Source organism: Temnothorax longispinosus, chromosome 1, assembly GCF_030848805.1.
Source record: "Temnothorax longispinosus isolate EJ_2023e chromosome 1, Tlon_JGU_v1, whole genome shotgun sequence".
NCBI classification, from domain to species: Eukaryota; Metazoa; Arthropoda; class Insecta; order Hymenoptera; family Formicidae; genus Temnothorax; species Temnothorax longispinosus.
This window is the reverse complement of record NC_092358.1, coordinates 14,935,710-14,944,468: the sequence shown is the minus strand read 5'-3', so window position 1 is coordinate 14,944,468 and position 8,759 is coordinate 14,935,710.

Here is an 8,759-nt window from a genome sequence, read left to right as displayed (position 1 = left end):
GAATCTTTAAGGACGTTCTCCGGTGGCAGTTGTGCTCAACTCAGACACACGGAGTAATGATATGGTTGACAACTACTTCCGTGCGCAAAAGTCTGAAACTCGTCTAGCCGCGCAGCTTTACTCGATCTGGCAAATTTTTGTTCCGTTTCCATTTCTCCAATACCAATCATAAATGAGTACGTTCTACTTGTTTATTGAGCATTCTAAAAGTAAATAATAATGAATCATAAAGAAAAAAGATTAAATAACTTGATTTAAATAACGTTCCCCATAAGATCTTGACGTTCTCTACTTAACCTATATGTCGCAGCGGTAGCAACGTTGCCAAGTCTCGCAGTGATCTCTCCCTCTTCCTGCCTCCGAGCAGACGAAAATTATGTCCGATAGTGTTCTTTAGACGACTATTTCTCAAAAATAAATACCGCTTGCTATATCGAACTTTATTGTCACACGTTACTAATAATATGAGGCATCTTATACTATTTTTTTAAAAAAATTCTAAGAAAACTGTACTTATTATTCATTAAAATGTCCGTGTCGAGAGAGCTCAAAATAGGGATCCCGTGTTAAAAATCGGAACTTTGAAGCTGAATATCTCGAATTTTAGTACCGCAAGGGGCATTGAATAAAACGCCTACGTATAAAACGCGTTTAATTAAAAATATATTGAAAGTTTAAAAAAATAATCGGAACTTTGAAGCTGAATATCTCGAATTTTAGTACCGCAAGGGGCATTGAATAAAACGCCTACGTATAAAACGCGTTTAATTAAAAATATACTAAAAGTTTAAAAAAATTTCTAAGAAAACGATTTTGCCGGTGAACGTCCTTAAATAATCTAGATGTTACTAATACTGTAAGATGCAAAAAACATGTTAAGAATTGCGCATTACAAAATGTATTAAAAATATTTAACTGGTGGTCGCGACACCAGAAAAATTATGATTTTTTGAAATAAACTATATATGGTATACTACCTTGATCAAAAAGTTCCCGAAATTTATTTCAAAAATGCAAAATACAAGTTTATTCATCAATATTAATATTGTCTCCTTCAAAATACTCCCCATCGACTGCAACGCACTTATGCCAGCGCTTGATCCAATCCTCGAAACATTTTTTTATACTCGGTGTTCGGTATGGCCATCAGAGCCGTCTTCGATTTTTCCATTATCTCCTCTCGGCTGTTAAAACGCGTTCCCTGTAGTGGTTTTTTTATTCGATTGAACAGAAAGAAGTCGCAGGGAGCCAAATCAGGTGAATTCGATGGCTGTTGGATGGTATTCGTTCCGTTCTTGGTCAAAAAGTTGCGGATAATGATGGCATTAACGCACCGTCGCACAATTCCATCATTATCCGCAACTTTTTGACCAAGAACGGAACGAATACCATCCAACAGCCATCGAATTCACCTGATTTGGCTCCCTGCGACTTCTTTCTGTTCAATTGAATCAAAAAACCACTACGGGGAACGCGTTTTAGCAGCCGAGAGGAGATAATGAAAAAATCGAAGACGGCTCTGATGGCCATACCGAACACCGAGTATAAAAAATGTTTCGAGGATTGGATCAAGCGCTGGCATAAGTGCGTTGCAGTCGATGGGGAGTACTTTGAAGGGGACAATATTAATATTGATGAATAAACTTGGATTTTGCATTTTCTAAATAAATTCCGGGAACTTTTTGATCAAGGTAGTACATATAAATGTTTTATTTCCTTTTCCCACATACTTTGTAGTATAATATAGATGTTTTAGCTGTTCAAGAGCTGTTTTTAGCTGTTTTTAGCTGTTTCATAGCAGTTCAATAGCTATTTGATAGCTGTTTTTAACTGTTTCATAGCGGTTCAATAGCTGTTTGATAGCTGTTTTATAGCGGTTCAATAGCTGTTTGATAGCTGTTTGATAGCTGTTTTTAGCTGTTTCATGGCGGTTCAATAGCTGTTTGATAGCTGTTTCATAGCGGTTCAATAGCTGTCTTTTTTTCTCGAGGATTATTTTCGCGTAACATAATACGCCGCAGATAAATCGCGCGCATCCTCGCTTCTCATTTTATTCAATAGCGGTTCAGAGTATCCACTCGCGATTGCAAGATGCAACGGTAAGTAGAGGATTATTTTTCATGATAGCTAGTTTTTGATAATATAATATGTCACAGATAAATCACGTGCAACCCTCTCTCTTCATTTTTAGATGCTCTATAAATTGAGCTTTGCTTCGAGTCAGAGCACAGTCTCTCTTTGCAAACATACGGTTTATTACATACATTTTGTTACATAACTGCTATATAATGGCTAATATTGAAGATGTGATTCGAATATCTTATCCGGCGGCTAGGGTGTGTATACAACAATTCGCGATTAAAGTGTAAATTTGTAAATATTAACTGGTATATAACTTTTACAGATAGTATGGGTTGATAACATACTCGTCGTTGAGGTGCGCGTTACAGACGCGGGCGTGGTGGAAATTCGAATTCTTCGCGGCCGGGTATGTATACTTCATATCTTTATATTTTTAACATTTTTTTAAATTTTATGTAATCTGATTTCAGCGACTAATATATCGTGATGAGATGAGAATCGATGGCTTCTTGAATTTGAAGCATCAAAGGTGGACTCGCTATTTCAGATCGATTGATCGTGAAGCCAACGATCTAATATGGGAGCAGAGCGGCGTGGAAGACATATTCGACTTACAAATTTTGTTCGGAATGCGTATCTACGAGCCGGAAATTTGGTAAAATTATTTTAAAAATACTTCGAATACATTATTTGAAGAAATGTATAACTTCAAAAATTTAAAATATAAAATATAAAATAATTTTTAAAATCTGTATCTGTTTTCCGTTATTTCGCCGATTCCATTCCTTTTAGATAAGCTAGTAATAGTGATGCTTAAATAGGGCAAATAATTTTATAAAAATAGTAAAAAATGATTATATATGATTCATTTAAAACATTATAATTTAAATATAATGTATAAGGCTCACAAAATTAAAATCAAATAAATAAATAAAGGGCAACGAGCCGTAACAAGATGACAGTGTTAATATATTCAGTGTAATAATACAAAAATAGTTACAAACGTATTAGAACAGAAACGTTTGTAACTATTTTTGTATTATTACACTGAATATTTAACACTGTCATCCTGTTACGGCTCGTTGCCCTTTATTTATTTATTTGATTATAATTTAAATAAGTTTAAAAAAGCTTAAGATATAATATTATTTATACATTAAATAAGTTTAAATATAATGGAGAATGAACGAGATCACCCGAGTTGGAGCGAGCGAGAACGCGCGAAAGAAAGAGACCGCGAACGGGGCCACGAGCGAGAACGCGAACGGGGGCCGGGAGCGAGAGGGACCACGCGCGAGGGAAAGAGACCGCGAATGGGGCCACGAGCGAGAGGGACCGCGCGCAAACGAGAGAGAGAGACCGCGCGAACGAAAAGACTCGCGCGAACGGGGGGACGGGGGCGCGAGACACCGCGCGAACGAGAAGACGCGCGGGACCGGGGGACGGGGGAAACATCTACGAGGGGGAGATAACGCGAGCGTGCCGTGTGACGTCACGCAGACTCCGTGACGCGGCGAAACGCAAACGCGGGTCCCCTCGCCCCGCGGCGCCCGAAAACGCGAATGCTTCGCGGCGCGGCGAAAACGCGGTCGCCCCGCGGCGCCGTAAAACGCGGTTTTCCCCTCCCCCTCCCCTGCGGTTACCCTCTCCCTCTCCCCCGCGACGCCCAAAAAACGCGGTTTCCCCCTCTCCCTCCTCGCGGTTCCCCCCGCCCGCGGTTCCCCCCCGCCCCTCACCCCCCTCAGATCCCATAGGTTGGGGTAGAACCGGCCTAGCTTACCTACTTTTATTATTAAAAAAACAAGAAAAACAACAGGAAAATATTTATAATAATTTTATTTAGGAAACACGTTTTCCCTTTTCTTGTTCTTATACAACCTAACCTCCTTCACTCAACGTCTCAATAAAATACTCATAGGAGAACCAACATGGCGGATAATCGCGATAGCTCGATATATCGACCGTCAATGTCGCATCTCTGATTTCTAGGTCTCTATTGCTACCTAGCGGCTTGGCTAACGGAGGTTCGGCAAAACGCAGCCATAGCTTAGCATAAGTGTAGGATAAAGTGGGAGATTGGTCTATTTTTTTATGCACATGTGTATAGACCAATCAATTTTCTTATGCTTACGCATTATGCGTTATGCAGAAGTGTGTGCTCCCCGCTTAAGACTGCTAAACCAATGAGCATCTAGCATAAATAGTCGCCATATTGATTTACATAAGATGCTCATTCGTCCAGCGGTGTTATTCGTATGTACTTGACCGGAAATGAATGTCCGGTAAAGAATCTATATATGAAATTGTTTGTATTTCGTATAAAGACTTTTGAAGTGCAATTGAAAAGGTTTGTGAGTCATTCAGATAATTGTAATTAATTAATTTTTTACCATGCATTTAGCCGGAATAGATAAATTAAACAAAGTTTTTGTATCGAATCGTTTGTATTTCGTATGAAGAGTTATGAAGTGTGATTAAAAAGGTTTGTGAGTCATTCAGATAATTTTAATTAATTATTTATAAACCATGTATGTACCTAGCCGAAATATAGATTTTTAGTTATTCATGTTAAAAGAAGAAGGCGCTATAGTGTTCCCGAAGGACCGTCTGCAGTCAGGATTAATAAACGTTTAACAAATTATTTTATACTGAAACAAATAACATTGTAACATGTCATTGATAACGTTGTAATATATCTATGCCTGTTCAGAATTTGCAAATCAAAGCAAGGATGAACGCATGGTAATAACAATCGGAGAGGTTATACAGATATCCCGCACACATTAATATGACAGGAAATATCTGTGTTTATTGCACTGGGGGGCCCAGATTCTGATTTTGAATATATATTCAACGCAATCGTATACAAGATTCGAGTCTACATCGATGAGAGCTATGCGCTATGAGCGGAACATGCAAATTTGTAGTACTACGTACGTTTCGGGTAGCTCACCGCTTCGTCAACATTATGGGGACGGCGCACAGTGGGGAGAACGCCTCATTTTTCGGTCATTTGCTTATAACTTCTACATTTTTCAATGAAATGACTTGAAACTTGACATAAATAATGTACGATTATTATACATTTAGTGTATAAAATCAAAATTATTTAATTAACAATTTTTCACAAAGCGCGTAGATGATTTTTTAATTTTTTAAATACTTTTTAGTTTTTTTTTGAAAAATCGGTTTTATTTAAAAAAAATTTTTTTATTTTATACTTTTTTAGTGCTTCATTAAATTAATATGAATAATTATTCTTATCGCATATTTCCTTACTGCTCCGTACTCTGATGTTCTAGCGCGATATTTTATGTACTAAAACCTTCCTGAAGAATTGCTCTATAGGACAGTGAAAACCGCATTTAAATCCAGTAGTTTTAAAGAAAATCGTAGACATACATACATACATACATACACGCCGAATATAAAACCTCCATTTTTTGAAGTCGGTTAAAAAATAAAGTTAATTTGATTTTCAATGATAGTCTTAAACCTCGGGATGTTTAATTTTTGTGAGTTTTACAATAGAAAAGGAACTGTTTTTCTTGCTTCTCACATATCTATTTCTTGAACTTAATCATCATAATCTACATCATTATCGCTGAAATATAATAGACATTTTGCAGCTTCAGTTAATTCTTTCTTTTTATGTCCCATAATTTTTCGCGAATTAGATATTATTGGATCTGAAGCAATTATCAAATTATTAAAAATATCTTCATTATTTTGTATTTGCGACATTTTTCGCGAATGATTTTCTCTATATTTTCTAAAATATTTATGGTTTGCTTCCTGAGCATCTTCAGATAATTGTCCTATTGGTACGATAGCATTTTTTATAACATCACTGCCATGAATCAATAATTTGTGAACTGAGACTGGCATGTAGTACCATGGGTATAATGATACAAATAATTCGGCAGTTCTAAAAGCATAGGATTCGAATTCCAACACGTTAATCCTATTACTGCTAGCGATTACTTGCAACAAAACTCCAAATCGAGTTATTGAATTTTTATCTAAACCTGTAATGGCAGCTGATAATTCTGTTTTGGCAAAATATATTTCTATTTCAGAAATTTTTTATAAAAATAACAAAATAATTTTGCAAATTCATGTACATTTATATTTCGTGATCTTTATTAGATGCTGAAGATGGTCCGAATAAGGACCGAAACGTTCAAACAATATTTTTAATAAACAATATTTTTAATAATATTTTTAACAAAACTTTCGCATTGTCAACAGCAAACGGCTCTTAATTAGCCCGCTTTCCCTGCGATTTGATTTCCAATAGAGCCTCGACTCATCGCTACCCAGTGAACACAGTAATATAGTAGCAATGCAACGGCAATGTAACCGAATATAACAGGTTATATCAACCAGAGTGTTACATAACGTGTTATTTAACTATTACGTAACAGTTACACCAACTGTTGTACTAGCTGTAATAATGAGCGTAAAAAATATTATTTTTTTTTTTGAGATTTTATTACCATTTTATAACTAAATTTGTTTCTTAAGATGCAGTCTATAATTATAAATATTTTCTCGTATTTAAAAAACACACTTACCTTGGTGGGATTCGAACTCGGGACCTCTGGATCGTGAGCCAACTGCCTTACGTGGTAGGCTACTTCTTAATTTGATGTAAGTGTTATATATAGTCTACATATGTCACAACCAGCGCAAATATATAATTTTTCAAAAATCATCTTAAGAAACAAATTAAGTTTAAAAAGAGTATATAGCTGCACAAATTTTTAATATTGACATTATATCTATTATATGTACATAGAAGCAGTACGTAAATGCATTCTACTAAATTGGTACATGTAATGGTAATATGCATCATGATGATTAATTACGTTATTTACCAATATGGATGGATGATTATATAAATTGATCATATAAATGATAAATATCTTGTAAATTTTTAATAATTATTAATTATAAATTATGTATTTTGTAAATTATAATTTTTGCCTTAAGGCAAACTAAAGGGCTTCTGCACAATATTAAACCTTTCAAACAAAATATGTTATATATTTAAAAACAATTGAAAATTTATGATGAAAAGCGCAGATCATTATTAGCTCTAGCAAAATAAAACGATGCAGGGTTTAAAAGCCCGGGCACATAGAAAAACGTGAGCAGTAAGCAAATCAACAGTCTTATATTGTATATGTTATTCCGTTACACCCCATTAATATTACCACAATATTACTAGTTATACTAACATTGATCCAAGCGTGTTACGTAACAATTACACAATTTTTGTTACATAACTATAACGCCAAAAAAAATGTATAACAGTTATATTACCTGCATATAACAAATGTTAAATTAAATGTTTCTTTCATGTTATGTAGCCCTTATATATCACAAGAATAACATTGTGATATTACATGTAACTTCCATGTTATATTGCCGTTATGAAATGTGTTCACTGGGTATTATATTAATTGACATAATTAATTGTTATAAAATATGGATGTAATTAATAATTACAAAATAGCAATATTTAAACAAATTATATATCCCCCTTCGTCTTTCTTTTATGAGAAAATAGACATCCATATTCACTCGACATGATCAAACGGCGTCCGCTGAGCTATTCGTGGACGACGTTCGACCATGTCGAGTGAACTTCGACGTCAATTTTCTCATAAAAGCCGGACGTATACGGATAAACAACCTTATATGTCCAAAAACTAGACACTTTGCCCTATCAAATGGCGCAGAACAAACTTTAATTCATTCTAATCCACAAACTTTCTTCCTGTTTGAATATTGAAGTAAGAACTTTTTAATAGTCGAATATGTCGTGTATGTTTATTAATATATAATAGTACTCAAATGACATAAAACTAAAATAAATATGTTTTTTGAACCCTAATAAATAAGTTCTGATAGGCATTTAACTCATATTCGCAGTTATGCTTCCGGCAGAGTCTTTAGAAAGTAACCTATCGAATTACTATAGAATTTCAGTATTCACGAAAATGTCATACTTTATCAGATCATTTTGCGGAAAGAACAAAGGATAAAATCAATTATAAGTACATTTATTTATAGTTTAGGATATATATTAACATAAAATCTCGTCAAAATTTGAATTATACGCAATATCCGGTTTTTGATAGATTCGCCCCACTGTGCGGCGCGTGCTACTCTTGGGCACTCTAGCCGCTAGGGGCGCTAGCAAAATTGGAGACGCACCGAGCCACGGTCGTATACACAGGTCGCGAAACTCCCGTGGTGGGGGTATGCCTCTTAAGGTGCGTTCGGGAAGACGCTATTAGTGCTATTTGCTTATTTTATCCTTGTTTTACACCTGATGAGCGATAAAGATAGAATGATGCAATAGCGCTAATAGCGCGCTTCCCGAACGCAGCCATAATGTAACGACCTGTGCTTCACAGATCGTCCGCTGGCCGCGGAGCGCTGCGATCGTATGGTAAAACACAGTTGACACTGTGACAGTGACAGTGTAGTGAGTAGGAATCGGTTTTCGGCAGCTCTCGGCTTTCGAGTTTTGAGTTGAAAGTTTCGACAAAGTGAATTAGTGAACATCGTTTCTGTCTGTGGCTACATTGACGTAAGTAACATTGTATAATCAGTATTAAGTTGATAAAGTGTTTATTGATATCGAGAAGATTAATATTTCGGAA